Source organism: Onychostoma macrolepis, chromosome 03, assembly GCF_012432095.1.
Source record: "Onychostoma macrolepis isolate SWU-2019 chromosome 03, ASM1243209v1, whole genome shotgun sequence".
NCBI classification, from domain to species: Eukaryota; Metazoa; Chordata; class Actinopteri; order Cypriniformes; family Cyprinidae; genus Onychostoma; species Onychostoma macrolepis.
Genome location: NC_081157.1, coordinates 14,570,166 through 14,587,696, shown reverse-complemented (window position 1 = coordinate 14,587,696; position 17,531 = coordinate 14,570,166).

Here is a 17,531-nt window from a genome sequence, read left to right as displayed (position 1 = left end):
AGTTAGTAATGCTTAAACTAATAATTACTAATAACTAATACTTAACTGATGAGGCACCGGCACGATCATGTAGTGAATTTTGCTTTCGCCAACCCAGGGAGGCGAAATAGCGTAGTGATGGGTACTCACGTCACAGGTGACAGGGATTTTTGGATCACGTGTCACTTCGGGTGTGGTTAGAAGTACATCACATAAGAAAGATTGGTGGGATATCTAACTTGTAGAACCTTTACTGCATTATCAACGCAAGGAAGACACAAGGGTAATAAAATACATTTTATTAACAAAAGATAGACAAGAGTAATCAACAACTACTATATGAATACCATGAATGGGAAAGGAATAAAGTGCATAAGATGCATAAAGTGCAAGTGGTTATGTTGGATGTTGCTATGTTATCTGGAAAGATAAACTGTCACTACTCTGAAACAAGTAAGGTGAAGAACCGTGTTATGGATCAAACAAATACCTGAAAGATTATTTGTTATCAACTGCAATCAGCTATATAATATCTAATGTCATTTAAAATAATCATATACTGATAATACACAACAAGGTCTCTGGAAGAGGTTTGGATAGATGATAGTTACGTTCTCTGTGGCGAGTGAGCAGTCCGGTGGTGGTGACTTCATCTACTGGTTGTGCTGGTAACAATGCAGTGGGGAAAGGAGCAGGAATCCATTTCGACAGCCTTGAACATGAAGCGCTGGAGGATGCTGATCTTCCTAAAATCTGGAACACGCAGATGTGGCCCGGGAGTAGGTGCAGAAAGTCCTTAGCCTGGAACAAGTTCTCTCTGGACGTGCTGGAGACTCAGAAACTTGTTTCTGTTAGTGTCTCTCCCTTTCGGGACTCAGACTCTTTTGGGAAGGTACCTTTATCTCTTTCCGATGAGGAGGAGATTGCAATCTGGCACTTCTCCATTTCCAGGCTGTGATTGGTTGTTTCCATCAGAGTGTGGGAACACGTTGTGGCCCACCCTTCTTTCCTACTGTGGAACTTATTTGCATATGTGGCCGTATGAATGAGGTAAATGGTGGTGATTGACACTTGTCATCACCAATCAGTGCTTCTTATTTTAGAGCTGGTTAGTTACAGCTGGTGATGCGTCACGTCCGGATCCTCCTCTTTCTGTTCGTTTTGACGGTGGCTTTAGGTATGTGCTGCTAGCACTTAGCAGTTTGGTAACCTTTTAATTATTGCTCGTGTGGCACTAACAATTCGTTTGTTGCATCCTAGCCTGTCTTTTCATCTGTGTGTCTCCGTCGGTTGCTTCAATAGTGGATTTGATGACTGCCCTCCTTTCAGGTATGAGTTAAAGCTGTGTCGTAGCAAATAGACGGTCTAACTTTAGTTGGCTTGACGATTGGCGGGTGGTTTGAGTAATGTGCAGTTCCCTGTACTTCAGTATAGCAGTGGGTTATATGAAGGCTGTGTATCCTGGCCTGTGAACAATTATAGAGCACATTCTCGTTTGGTAAGTGTCTTGTATGTGGTTACGAGTGGGAAATTTTAGTGGGTGACGTGTTCTATTAGTAATACTGTTTTGTGTTCTATTGTTCGTATTTACCTCAGGATTCTCCCTTTCGTTCTGGCGATTATTGTTACAGCTCTGTCGTTCTGTCGATACTCCTGTGGGTAACCTCAGCTCTGTAGGTTGATTAAAATTTGTTTTTTTGTTTTTTTGAGTTATGTAAATTTAGTTCAGAGCAAAAAGGCACATGTCCTGCGCTCCGAGGTGATGACTTTGCTGGCAAGGGGTGCCGTAGAACGGTCTCTCCAGCCCAGAGCAAGTCAGGCTTCTACAGCCGTTACTTCCTCGTCCCTAAAAGGATGGCGGCCTCCGGCCATCCTCAATCTAAGATCATCTAAGTATACTCAACTGTGCTATTTTGAGACACCATGAATATGAACTAAAATGCACTTTTAACAGACTATCTCTGCACTTAAAATATGTATTTAGTTACCACTTGTAGCACACTTGAACCCATCTTTCATACTCTAGTACACTCAAGTGTACTAATATTATAATATGAGCACTGATAAAAGTGATTTATGACAGGGTGCTTGTTAAAATAACCCTTTAGCTTTGTGTATTTAAAGTCAAACAACGTTTCATTAACAACAAGTGACATTACAAGCCAGAAGTTGCGTTTGCCTGAAGCGGTATCCATAGCAATAGTACGCTGCTTGCGTTTTTTTTTTTTTCTTTCTTCTGAATAGAACAGGAAAACTATAAAACTGGCCTTTTAACCTTATTATAGATTCACATATTATAATTTTAATCACAAAAAAGCTCAAATGTTTTGTTTAAAACGTCTTCATAGACGGTTAACTGTTTGGCGCCAAAGAGAAAACTTTGGTTGCATGAAAAGAACCTCCGAAAATTACTGACCGAAAATTTTACGCCCCTCAAAGTGTTTTTATCATTTGCACAGTGTTGACATTTAAAAATGATTACAATAGAGCAACAGTAAGAAAGGGCCCGCGGGAGAAATGTGATCGCTTCACTAGCATTGACCCGGACTGGGGCGTGATATTGGGATGCTCGGTTTACAACCGTGGCTATGACAATATCGGGCCATTAACGTGATCCATTGCCAAGTGCAAATCCCCGGTGCCACGTCTCTTAAGCGAAGAGGAGTGCCTGACGCGTTCACGCGTTTCCTTATATAGACCATTCCAACGGCTATTCGGCTGTTTAAGGAAGTGACGTTTCCTCTGACGTTTCCAGTTAGTGTTTGAGCGCATTCAAAACAATGGCGGCAAGCGCTTGATTACGTTTTCACTAGTCTTAAATAGTACGTGCTTGTTTTGACAGATCTGAGATTTAAAAATGGCGCTACCGGAAATGCTTCAGGACCAGACATGCGCAGTAGAGTTCCAACGCCTTTGTTATTGTTTACGTCCTTGAACTGGTCTATAGCAACGCGTGGCACCGCCTCCTTTCTCATCCACGGAGAGCAGTCGGTGTGTGCAGTTGTAATCCATCCTCAGTAATTCACTTGCGTGGGGAAGGCGGACCAATAAGGGCGTGAACACACACAAAAGAGGCACGGATAACAGAAAAGACATCAGGGAGCAGTGCACGGAGATGAGGGTCACAACCGCTCAGTTTTGATCAATTTAACAACACCGAACTCCATTAAATCACTGGCATACATCAAGATGAGCACCATGAGACCGTCCGAACCAGGACCGTCAGAGGAGATGATGCGGATGATGGTGATGCACTAGGTGCTCACGGGCAGCAATGCTCGCCGTTAAGGTTCCCCGGTGGCTCGTGTAGAATGAGAGTTTGGGTCAGTGCGTGGAGATGTCGGTGCCTTTGCTGAAGATCGGTGTGGTGCTCAGCACCATGGCAATGATCACCAACTGGATGTCCCAGACACTGCCATCATTAGTGGGGCTCAGTATATTATAATATTATATGTAATAATTATATTGTCTGCTCAGTGGATGGACAGATCAAATAATTGTTATATTGATTCTGCTACAGTTTATTCTAAGATCGAATCTAATAATTTATTATTAATTATAACGTTTTAATTAATTATAAATATTTTCCTTTTTGTGCTAATTTGCTACATCAACCTATTTCTAATGCCATTTATTGTAAATCGCAATTTCAAAATAAAAGTTTCTGAGTTTGCATGTGGCCAAATATAAAAATTTAATAGATTTAAACATTGTTTAATCACGCTGTAAAATGAAACGTCACTAGGCCGTTGGCGCCCTCTGTAGGTATTTGTTATAATACGTAATGTACTTAAGTTGGTTGTGTTCATATTATGTATAGGCACATTACATTATCTATTTTAACAGTGTTGTTCAATAAAACCATGTAATTACTTGGTTTTGATATTTTATTTGAGGCAATTATTATTGCCTCATCGCTATTTTATATATAAATAGTCATACTAAAGCCTGGTTTTCACTTAGGTCTATTTGTGTTAATAAAAATATCATGTTACTCTATTGTCAAAACAATAAGTAGATTACTTGATTACCAAAATAATAATTAGTTACAGCCCTAGATTAGTTAAATATTTCAAAATATTTTGGGGGGGATCAGTTTGAATAAGGAGAACAATAACTTATCCATAGTATCCTTTCAAATGTTAAAGTTGCCACAGTCATTGCATGCTGTGCAAATCAAAGGAGCTAACGCTGAAGAGTCATCTGATGCTGCCGAGTCCAAAATGGTGCAAAAATGGAGATGTATGAAAAATGGTGTATGTTTGTTTCCACCTGATAAAAGCACATAATAGCCAGATTTGAACGTTAATTAGTTCTCATGGGGACGTAAGCAATTTTCAACATTTACAGGGGTTATTCTGTGATTTTTATTGCCATCCGAATTAACAAGGTCATGTGGTAATTGAATTGCTGTCCGAATCCACGTCTCTGAGAAGAAGGAATCGATTCAAAATTAACTGTTTAAATCCTTTTTGACCACCATTTAACATGATATACTAATTACTGAAAAAAAAACTGAAATGAAAGAAAGTATTTACAAGATCAATATTTCATAACTGCTCCACCACAACGATTGCGTGCTGTTAAGAACAAAAAGACCAGAAAGCATGTAAACATTTGAAATGAGTCATTTTAAAGTTGTATTGTATACCTGTTACTGCCATAATAATATGTATAGGCCTACAATTACATACATAAAAATGTAAACCAAGCAGCTTTGTTTACCTCGTGTAAATAAGAGGTTGCATTAACTTATTTCTGCTAATCTCCACATTTTTAATGATACCCATCATTTTGAGAAATAAAATTTAAGAAAATCATTTCAACTATAGTGGGTCAATTTTCCTATTTTTAAACCAAAGATTTAAATAAATAACGAATGGTATATTATTACATTTAAATGTATTTATTATTCCAAACATATGATATTTTATTTACAGTATAGCAGACAACCATGCAACTGGCCATGTCAGCAGTGCATTCCTAGGTTCATATGATCATACATCTTGCTTCTCCACTGTGAATAAAGCATCAAATCCATGTGCCATGTAAATACATTGTTTCTCATGTGATCATACGTAAAAATCACCGTCTGATAGGACTTCTCTCACAGAGTTGACTTGGTGATACATAAATGTTCTCAAAGTCTATTGCAGAGAAATTAAGACTTGTAATTAAAAAAAAAAAAAATTCCCCCCCGTGCTGTTAATGTTGTTTCATTCAATGTCTGTTGCACAGATTGTTTGTGTAAGAACAAAATGAAAAAGGTTGATTGAAAATAATCAGTTTACAGGTCCAATATTACAATAGAATAATCAAGTATAATTATGACTTCTTTCCTTTTTTATACAATTACAAACAAATCCAGAGAATTAAATGCATGTATAATCCACAGGAACATTTCACAACAAAAAGGTATAGCAGGTGTATCATTAAACTGCTGTAGTTTGAATGTGCTCCCTTTAAACCAGGCCATAGTTGCCTTGCCAGATATCTTCTCAAAGCCTCCAGACGGGTTTGCAACGTCTTCCTGTATTTGAAATGCATAAAGAATCTGGTTTCAATTTACGCTGATAGTCATGAAAAAAATAAAAATGTATAAAAATTTAAACAAATGTATTTTACCTGAAGGGTTTTGGATATTGAATCATGAACATCCTCATATATTTCCTGGACCACTTTATTTTGTGGAGCAAACTTGCATACCAGGAACATTACAGAATAAAATTATGTTTGCATCTCAAACATAAATTTATTAAGTAGCCTTTCCTTTTTTTCAGTGCACATTGCTACATTTCAGATGCTGTGCAGTGAGCTGGTCAGTAATGTAAAGTCTAAATGAAATTCAACACAGTCATCAAAACATGATATAATCACTTTGCAAGAAAATGTTCAAATTGATTCAGATTTCCAACAAATGGTGTTCACGTAAAATGATTTTTTCTGCTGTTTGATTTACTTAATTAAAATTGCCTCGTGTCACACGATTACTTTACATTTTCTTCTCAACTTAATTCCATTGCGTACAATTAATCTAATTCAGTTTTGTGAAGTTCTCTTATCATTTACGCAAGAGCAATGCGCATGAGAGCATCCACTCATGCGCTTTGAAAACCAGGACCGCTGGTCTGGGAAAGGACACTTGAGGGGACTGACTGACTTGTTTCCAAAGCTCGTTAAAAGGTAAGAATTTCATTTTAAAAATTCGTATGATAATTCTAAAAATGCAGTCATTGTCAGATTAAATGCAACAATAGTGTTTTAAGATAGCTCCACACGTTTTTAAATCATATCGACGGCATATTTCGTCGAGTGTCATCACAGAATTTTTTTTTGAGGTAGGCCTATAAGGTTAAATATTACCAAACTGCAATTAAATCACTCACAAATGGATATAAGTTTTCATCAGGCGATTAATAGGCCAATGCCTGTCAACATTGGCTAAAAAGTGTTCATTTCACAGCGTTTAGAGTTAACTTAGATTTTCAGAATCAGTGATTATAAATATTTAACGGCATTTTGTGCTGAGGGTTGATAGGAAAGAATGCGTACGTATAACAAGGGGAAACCTAACTGAATTTATTAATGCTTCATAAGAGCAAGGTTTAATAATACCTTATGACAATGAATAATTATCCAAGTCTAACTATCGAGATGGAGATTAACGGTAAACGTTTTTGCACTTTACGTGGAAAATTTTTTAATGACACATAATACATCACCCTGTCATTCCTAGAGCCTACTGTACTCTATTTGGCCTCAGCTACAACTACAGTGATTGAGGGCAGATTAGAGATGTTTGAGGGACAGGAGATGAAGTCCATAGGCTGGTATTATGCAAACAAACCTAAAAGGTAATTGCTAACAGGAAGGGAGACTGGAGTTTCTGACACTCATTTCAGCACAGCAGTTCAGAATCAATTCTTACTTTTAGGAGACAAAACTATTTGTCATGCAATTTGATCTTTAAACCCTTTGCAGACCTTTTACATTTACAAACATCTATTTTATAATGCATGAAAAGTAATATTTGGGGGAAAAAATAATATGGGCACTTCAAATATCAACAAGATTCTCAACTAAAACTAGAGGAACTGACAAAGAAAGTCCAGAGATTCTCTTACTCCAAGTATGGACCAATGATGGCTTCTGCTTTTTCAAGAAAGTTATTCTGCAAAAAGGTTTGTTGTCATTATAAGCATGTGAAAATGTAAATAAAATTTAAAAAAAGTAGTTTCTTGAATCTACAATGCAGCATACAGTGCATTTGTCAGTTCTCCAGGACTATAGACAGAAACAATTATGAATATATACAGAAAACAGATACCTTCTCTGTGTGTAGTTACCAGTGCATATTGAATAAGATAACAAATATACAGTACATTTTAGTTTTTGGTAAACCATCTGCACTTCACTGCAATAGAATTACTACTCTCTATACATCTACTAAGAAATACTAACTAATTCATAGAAAAGATGGAAAAATTACCTTGGCAAAAGTCAATCAAGTTTTACAAATATGAATTGTAATAGAAACCTATTATTATTATTATTAATTTAATTTACATAATCAGGAAGCTGCTGATACAAAGGGAATATAGCCCAGATTTTTTTTTTCTTCCCAATTCTGATCTCACTGTCCTGAAATATAAAAAAAAAAAATGTATGGTACAGTGCATTATTATTATTTGCAGGCAAGTTATATTCAACAAATCAGTTATAATAATTTTTTTCTTAGACTACTGTATTTTCAGCTACATACAGTTTAAACCAGGAGTGCCCAGTCCTGTTCCTGGAGATCTACCTTCCTGCAGAGTTCAGCTCCAATCCTGATCAAACACACCTGTCTGTAAATCTTAATTAGCTGGTTCTTGTTTGATTAAAGCCCGAAACACACTGCACGATTTTCGGCTGTCACAGACAAAAGACTGCCTTTGTGAAGCAATTTCTGATTGGCCACAATTGTTTCATGATGCCAGTCTTTCGTCTGGGACAGCTGAAAATCGTGCAGTGTGTTCCGGGCTTAACACTAGAACCGCCAGAGGTCGCTGTAAACCTAAAAGTGCCAGCGGGTACATTTTACCCACACACGGCAATTGTTTTTATATGGCATTTTAAAGAACATATTATTTCACTGTATTATGCCACTGTCTTCACAAATAAGTGTCTAGAGTCATGAAATTATTATGTTTAGTCGTCAACTATTTTTACCCTGTTGTTTTATGTTCAAGACTTTTTAATACAGCCTACACTAATCCATAATGGTCAGTAAGCTAAAAAAAAAAAAAAAAAAAAAAAAGCCTGCATTGACAACGAAAATTAGAAGGTAGTAAATATTTGGGTGGTGTAATATTATAATACAATGTCATTAATCAATATATTAGGATAACCCATATTATTTAAATTACTAAAATAGACAATAGACAATAATGAGCAATAATAATTCACCACACTGCATAGGATGATGCTATGACAAATTCAAGCGCACAGCTTCAACTAGGCCCAATTATTAATTTGTTTAGTTATATCATTTAGAATCTGAATGAGAGAACAACACCAATAAACTTTGGGTAATCAAAAAAAAAAAAAAAAGTTTTATTCATTACATCATAGATCTGATTTTTTTTTTCTTCAGGAAATGGCCAGACTACAATAAATAGCAACACAGTATCGAACAATAAACGATATGGCAAGACAAAAATTAAATAATAAAACCAAAGTTTGAGCAATTATGAGTAACGTTAGGCTAAAATATCTAAATATGATGTCTGGATCACTGTCAGATGCTGAGCCGACCCAGGACGCATAACTTACCATCAGACTCTCCATCACTCATCGCATTTAGTGTTTCTAATACCTACCTTCCATAAATCGCCTTCTTTTAGTCATTTTGACTTTATTTATGAAACTGATAACCGCTAAATCAGTGAGTGAAAGGCGTTGCCTAGAAATGCACAATGTTAAAACATAAGCGGCAAGACAATGACAGCACGAAAATACATGCATTATAGCAGGTAAATTTGACTTATAGGTATAAATGCTCCGTTTTTTGATCTGGTTTTATCTAAATAACTTTTAACAACATTGGATTGTAAATTACATAATTTTAGTAAAAGTCAATGACTGGGAGACTTGAATGTTTTGTTGAAAATTTGAAAAACAGCAACGGGTAAAATTTCCCCCGTGGCAGTTCTAGTGTTAAGGCTGAAGCTGAACTTTGCAGAGAGGTAGATCTCTAAGAACAGGATTAGTTTAAACCAAGGGTTTTAAAATTGTTCCCAGAGTCTCTCAAGGTAATCCAAGGAAACCAAGGAATAAGGAAAACATTCAAAAAGTACAATGCTGTCGACTGGGGAGGCTCCAGGAAAAAAAAAACTGCTCAAGGTGGTTTTAGGCTTGTGTGATTATGAGTAAATGCAAATAATGTGAGATGGAAATCCAATTGCCGTATAAATTCCTCTATGCACATAAAAAATTTACTCGAAACAGAGCGGCATAACCTCACTAACCAGCGGACCAATCTTATTGCACAGCATTTCAAATGTACTTGAGGTCATTCTTAAATGCCCAAGCAAAGTATAGTCATACAGAAATACTTTGATGAGAGTAGTGCATAGTACACTAAAAGTAACAGTGATATGAACCTATTGAGTATTCCTGCCCTGAAAGCAGTGCATAGTTCAGTAAAAACAACAGTGATATGAATATACTAGCACATAGTACACTAAAAATAACAGTAATACGAACCTATTGAGTACTCCCGCCCCTGAGAGGAGCACAGTTCAGTAAAAATAACAGTAATATGAATATTGAGTACTCCTGCCCCGAGAACAGCGCATAGTTCCGTAAAAATAACAGTAATATGAATATTGAGTAACGTTATTCCTGCCCTAAGAGCAGCGAATAGTTCAGAAAAAAATAACAGTAATATGAATATTGAGTACTCCTCCCCTTTAGAGAAGTGGATAGTTCAGTAAAAATAACAGTAATATGAATATTGAGTTGAGGTTAGACCACACTCTCTCCCAATCGACAGATAAATTAAGGTCAGATAATTCCCTATTCTAAATAGATTTAATAGAAAGACGTTTTGTAATGCAGTCAATAATTTTATTATATATTAAGGAAACAGATGGCCGACCAGAAGATGGTGCAATCCAATCCTGCATAGGATGAGAGGAAATGGGAGATGCCCAAGGAACTCCATACACTTTGAGAGCAGAGTATAATTGAAGAAAGACAAAATATGCGGATGCTGTTAAACAAAATGTAGTTTTTAATGTCTGAAGTGAACAGAGGGCCTGGTTATCATATATATCACCACACGTGTTTACGCCTAAAGAAGACCAAGAGGGTTGGACAAATGGACGATTTCCGCATACAAAATTAAAATTATGCCATAAATGTGTACTGTTACTAAATTTGAAGGGTCCTCCTATCAGACGTTTAACCGTTTTCCAGATTTTAATGGAATTAGCCACAACCGGAACAAATTTATAATTGTCACCTTTTTTTCCCTGTGCCAGTAAATAAAATATCTTGGAGTCTATTTGGTTTAACCTTGTTAGCTTCAATCACTCTCCATGAAACTTTCGATTGAGGATTAACCCAATTATAAAGAGCCTTAAGTTGGAACGACCAATAATACAATTCAAAATTTAGTACAGCCAGTCCTCCTGCGCGTATAGAATGTTGTATTGTGGTAAGTTTGATTCTGGGGCATTTATCATTCCAGATAAATTGAGAAAGTATGGAGTTGATCTCCTTAAAGTAACCTGGAGGGGGAGAAAGTGGTAGCATAGAGAAAAGAAAGTGAAACCGAAGTAACAAATTCACCTTAACTGTGGAGATTCTTCCTTGAAGAGAGACTTTAAGATTCTTCCATCTTTGAATGTCATTTTTGACCTTAACTAGAATACTATTAAAATTGTCTCTGGCAATCTTTTGGTTGTTTTTATATATGGTAATGCCCAAATAGATGAAAGATACCTTAATAGGAATAAATGAGGGAATAGAAGAATTAACCTTAACATTATTAATTGGCATTAAAGCAGATTTGTTCCAATTCATTTTGTATCCCGATAAGCTACTAAAGTGATCAAATTCCTTAATTACACTAGAGACTGAAACTTCAAAGTGGTCTAAATATAGAATAATATCATCAGCGTACAATAAAATACTATGATTATGATCGTGGATCTTAATCGATACTTCAGATTTCCTGATGGCTTGTGCTAAGGGTGCAAGAGATAAGCAAAACAATAAGGGGGAAAGCGGACATCACTGCCTCGTTCCTCGCTGTAAAGGGAACGGGGGGGGGGGTAATATTACCAATCAAGACTGATGCTGCAGGTGAGTGGTATAATGTCTTAATCATAGAAATTAAATGTTCACGTATAGACGGTTTCATCAGGCGTACGCGCCTGGACCTAAGTTAACTTAATGTCTGTGTTTGTTTATCGGTCTTGTTAGTGGCACTGGCTACAAACACAGTTAAAGTTAAAGTGATGAGTAATGAAGTTGGGCTCATGTTGTTGTGCTGTGGGATGTGTTTCACATACATGTATTTATTTGTGGCGACCCGCCACGATATCAAAACTGACCAATTTTCCAAGAGGCTTCATTGAATAAACATGAGCGTATAACACACGTTTAAAAATCAAAACGAGGCGCAGGTGTTTTTATATCACTGTATTTCTGAAGGAACACTGTCTTTAGAAAATGTTCGATGTCATTTTCATTTCATCTTGCATGTTATATGCCTGATAAAGCCGCGTTTGTAAGCTCAGCACTGCTTTGTGTAACGTACAGCCCAACAGCCGTTTCCGGCGAAACCTCTAGTTCTCCCGCTTTAAAGCGCCTCCTGCTGGCAGAGAATGAATTTGCATTTTTAATAAGTAGTTATCGCTGCATCTCAGTCCGTCTGATTTACGCAGAAAACATATTTTGCTTTTTATCAAAACATAATCTACTCTAGAGGGACTTAGCTGTTGTTACTGATTGCATTTGGATGTCTACCGGAAGTTAAGTTAGGGCCACAAAAGCGTGCATGCCCAGTAGCGTTTGTTTATGTTGTTGCCGTTAAAACTGTCTATAGTTCTACTCTAGCCTGTCAAAGGCTTTTTCTGCATCAAGTGAAAAAAAAAATGCTCGGATGAGAGTCTGCAAAGTCAAGAATATGAAAGAGTCGTCGCATATTGTCAGAAGCATTGCGCCCCTTGATAAAACTATGAATTACCTTCTCCATACGAGAAGCAAAAATTTTAGGGATTTTTTTTTTCTTTGGGGGGGGGGGGATTTGCCCTTTTGAAGGCTTTTTAGAGAGACGTGGCGCTCCTTCAAACTTAATGGGGCCTCCAAAGATTCTTTATCCAGCTGTGAGATCTGAGACAATTCCAATTTATCTAAATACTGCTTACAAATCGGTTCATCAAAATATGTTTCAGCTTTATACAGATTTGTGTAAAAACCTTTAAATACGTCGTTAATCGTTGTTAATCGTAGTGATGTATATGCCTTAGACTCACATTCTTTCAGCCTAAGGGCCAGTAGGTGACTAGGTCTCTCTGATTCGAAATAATATTTTTGCCTAGTCCTATGTAAGATAAATTTCGCCTTTGAGTGTGAAAGTAAATCTTATTCTTCTTTTAAAGAGGGCAGCTGTGTAGCCTGTTGCTGAGTAATATGTTGTTTTTGTAGGTTTTGTAATGATTGGATTTTATTTTCTAATTGTGTAAACTGGTGAATTTTCACTTTGGCAAGAGTAGAAAAGAAAGATATACAGAATCCTCATATAGTACAACTTAGTCGTTTCCCACAGTATTTGAGGATCCACATCAGAAATCTACCCTCTTCATCACTTCCGATATGTTCAATTGTTAAATGTAACTTCCTGTTAACAAGGATAAGCACACCCTTAGTTTTATTAAGAGCACAGGAGAAGGCTGCCAATTTATAATACTTATTCTGGAAACGTGCCACGTCAGATTGCTTTAAATGTGTCTCTTGTATCAGTGCATAGGAAATTGATTTACGGTGTAAATATTCTAATACACGAGTACGTTTCACAGCAGAATTTAGGCCATTCACATTCAATGATAAAATATTTAGAGTATGCATTGAGTATTCAGAATCCCAAAATTGTATTCAGTAAATGAAGAAAAGCAAAAGCACTCCCATTTTGTAAGTAACATCTAAACGCCGGTGTGTATTCTAGATACCAAACCACCTAGATGAAAAATCCATTTAAAAATAAAGTAAAATAAATAAAAGTGTGATTTTCTGTTGTAAAAAATAAAAGCAACACAGAAACAGGAACATCAAACAACTATAAACAAGAAACAACTCCGACCACACATTACCGAGAACGTAGGTCTGATTGAGCAACAGAAAATGGTGATGATACGTGACCGGTCCACTTCAACACAAGACATGTCCCCAAAAGGCCCACATAGTCAAAAATTATTGAAATTAAACCTACTCTCCATTAGACCCCTCCATAAAAAGGTTGTTAGTCTTACCAATAAAGAGACAGTTGTGCCGGATAAATAGGAACAATATCCCAGGAGGAGAGAGAGAGAGAGAGAGAGAGAGAGAGGAAGAAAATAAGAAAAGGGATTAGATTTAACAAGTGTCCATGTCCACCTTGTTATTATTCTCTTCTGGGCAGCTGGAATTGCCTCCATCCCAGTCATTAATTTCTTATCGCTGGGCCGAAGAGATGGAGATGGTGGCAGCTGTTTTCTTGTTGCCTTGTAGAGCTGCAGCATATGTCTTCTTCTGTGACAGTGAGTTGATAAAATCCTCTGCTTTCTGAGGAGAATCAAACCTTTATATCGTTGTTTAATTACCGCCGGACAGGTGAGAAAGGGCTGGAGACTGAGTGGTGTCATCTTCAAGTCTGGATTAAAGCTCTTTCTCTTGGTAGTTGTGGCTGGACTAAAGTCGGCAAAAAATAGTAGCGTGACATTGTCCTGCGTGTATTTCACCAGATATGTCTGCCGAGCACTCTTCAGAATCGCCGATCTGTCATGCCATCTTAGTACACGGAAGATGAGAGTATGCGGCCGATTGGAGTTTTTCCTTCCATCATACACGTGATGGGCCCGGTCAATCTCGATGTCACGGCCTTTCAGGGAAGATTAGCTCTGAGGAAGCCAGCTGCATCGGAGCCCTCCGCCCTCTCCGGCAACCCCACCAGTCGTATGTTATTTCTCCTGCTCCTATCTTCAATGTCCGTCATCTTCTCAGGGAGTTGCTCCAGCTGATTTCGTAAGTTTGTGACTATCCTCACGTGCAGCTGCTTGAACGGAATCAACCCTGTCACGTGTCTGCTTCACCGCGCTAGCTAGTCCCTCAAGCGCCGCTCTTAGCTCTTTAACAGAATTGCTGGTTGCTTGTATGTCCGCATGCAGGTCACGCAATGCTGGGGTCAGTACAGAGTCTACCGCATCTCTTACTGTCGAGTAGAGGTCTGCATTCCTGCGGCTCTCCAGGGAACCACGGGACCTGACCAGATTTCTTGCGACGCGGGATTCAATTCCTAAATAAAACGCGGTAGCGGTCGGTAACTCTGGTGTAATTTGAACGGGAGTGGGCGGTTTAACAATATCCTGTTCCCGACGTCCATTCAGAACAACATATCTGCACTTTATTCTCATATGACTGGAACCACTGCTCTCTGCGTCACGTGTTTCATTTGCGGGGTATGTGCACGCAGCATGTGCATAACGGTCCTACAGAGCAGGTGGTGACAGAACAGGCAGGTTGTCGAAGAGTGACAGAGCAGAATAAGGATGGAGCAAAGTGAGGTTTTGTTTATATTTTCTTTAGCCTATAATTTTAATGACAGGTGTCATATTTATTTATTTATTTTTCTCTGCGACACTTTTTCTACTATGTTAACAGCAAAATGTTAAACTTTAGTATTTTGACAAGACAAAGGCTGTGTTCGAAATGGCATACTTGCTTACTGCTTACTGCCCAGTACACAGTGCATACTGCCTACTGTTTTTTTAAAGAATAGTGTGTGAAACAGTATACAATAAGCAACAAATGTTTCAGAGTAGTATGCTTAATTTGTCACATGACAGACACAAACATTAATTCAGCACAGCTGTCAAGGTTGTTACCTTACAAACAAACTATTCTTTTTACAAAGGCTTGTGAAGTAGGCTTCATATTAGTAAACAATGCTATATTGCCCAGTTGAACTCATTTCATAATTGAAGAACTTTACATAGGCTATTGGACAGAACTGAATCAACACTGAGCTGTCTTTAACTGAACATTGATATTTTTGGCAGTTACACTAATTGGAAAAAGTGATATATTGTAGTTACACTAAGTGCAACTAATGATAAATTCTGTTTACACTAAAATAGCACCATTTTCTTTAGCAACAGGTGTGTAAGTAGTAGTTAGGTGGCAGATATTTATACTTCAGTACATTATAAAACAGTGTGCAATAACTCATTGAGCGTAAATTATCATACATTTTATTTGATGAACGCCACTTTACTGGGACAACCTACCTATAGCTAAACAGTGGTATTATTAATGAGGCATTTAATTTCCACTTTTCAAATATTTACTTAATTTTTTATTGAAAACAAATGCCTTTCTGATCTGGTATGTGATGGGAAAAGGAGTTGCACGAGATTGACAAAAGGTAGACTCGAACTCGGATCGCTCGCATCAACAACACACATCTCGTGTCTTTTACTCACTGCGCCACTGATACTATAGGAATACACGTGTCTTTTGCAGTGCTGTTTATCGCAGTCAGGCTTTGGTGGGCGGAGTTAATGTAAAAAGCCTCGGCTAACAAATTGGTCTATTTGTCCTTAAAGTTAATATTTCAATTATGCAAACAGAATTAAATTCCGCTGTCAAGCAAAAGAAACGAGTGTATTTACTCTATTTATATATTATATTTCTGCAATATTAATATTATTATTTAATAACTTTGAAACGATGTATAAAGCGCTACAGAGATAAAGGTGACGTGATTTGACTTGATTGGAAAAGTGCCGTAGAGATTAAAGTACAATTTATGTCCTACTAATGATATTGTTTTTACATGCACAGCGATGGTTTGTAGTTTACATGTATATACGTACATATATAAGTCTTACATTTATAACTATTCCCCGCCTCCAGTTCACTCAAGCGTTTGAAGATGAAACGTCACGTGGAGCGCGTTGCATTCTGGGAAACAGTATCCCACGCAGTGTCTTCAGATGCATACATCAAATTTCAGCAAATGTAGCAGGTAATCTGGGCATTTCATGCATACAGAAAATTCACATACTATTCACAGTATTCACACAGCATACTGCAATAAAGCAGTTGTATGATAGTATGCCATTCGGAACACAGCTTCTGTACTGATTTCAGTGTACTTGAGTTATATTTAGCAGATTTTGGCAAATATAGTAGGTCATCCGGGTATTTCAGAAAATTTGCATACTATGCGCAGCATACATACTGGATACTGCAGAAATAGTAAGAGTAGTATGATAGTATGGCATTTCAAACACAGCCAAATAAGATTACTAATAGGCTATTTTTGTACAACTTACTTTTTTTTTCTCTGGACACTTTTTCCTATTGTGTTGTAAATGTTAAACGAATTGTATCCTGACAAGATGAATAAAAAAAACACTTTTTCCTACTGTGTTGGCAGCAAAATGTTAAACGAATTTTATGTCTTAAGACAGAAAATTTGTTTAACTTTTTGCTGTCAATAAATTCAAGACTCTTGACAAGACGAATAAAATAACAAATACAATTTTGTGCAGACTATACGTTTATTTGTTAGCCTATCTCTCTTTCTTTTAGTAGGCTAGAGGAAATTTAAATGTGAGATTCTAGAAACAAGATCTAAATTTAGCAGGTACGGTCGAGTCGGGAAGAAAATTATTCTAAGCGGACAGTGGGTGAACAAAGAGTGAATATATCGCGGGAGCGGGTGGGTGCGGAATAGAACCTCGTGGGAGCGGGACTAAAAAAAACAGTCCCACGCAGACCTCTACTGTTGAGGCCACAACCGACTGTCTTTGACTGTTGAAGTATTCATGATGGGTTAAACAGAGTGGTTCGAAATTTACTGACAGGATTATATAATATTTGACAGCGTGAGCAGAGCGAAGGACTACGCATGTATTGCTGTTGAAGGGTCACTTGATCTCCCCCATATGCTGATTCTTGATGTCTGCGTGTCTAAATAGTACAGATGTTTTAACCTTTTCAGTGGTGAGTTTAAAATATTCCAGCGGTCCCCCCAGAGTGAGTTTTTTTTAGGCGACCGTTATTTTAGAACGTTTCCCCTTAATGTTTCCATGGCGATGCGTCATGATTGTAACGTGACACACCGCGGCCACAATAACACTGTATGACAGATGGATCGCTTTTATTTCATTTTTCCTTTTTTATTCAAAATATTCATGAACTTGCTTACCATATAATCAACTATCTGATATTCCGATTCACAAATATGTGCAAATGAGTGTGTTTTATCGTTTAAAAACCGTTCTAAATGATCTTGATCG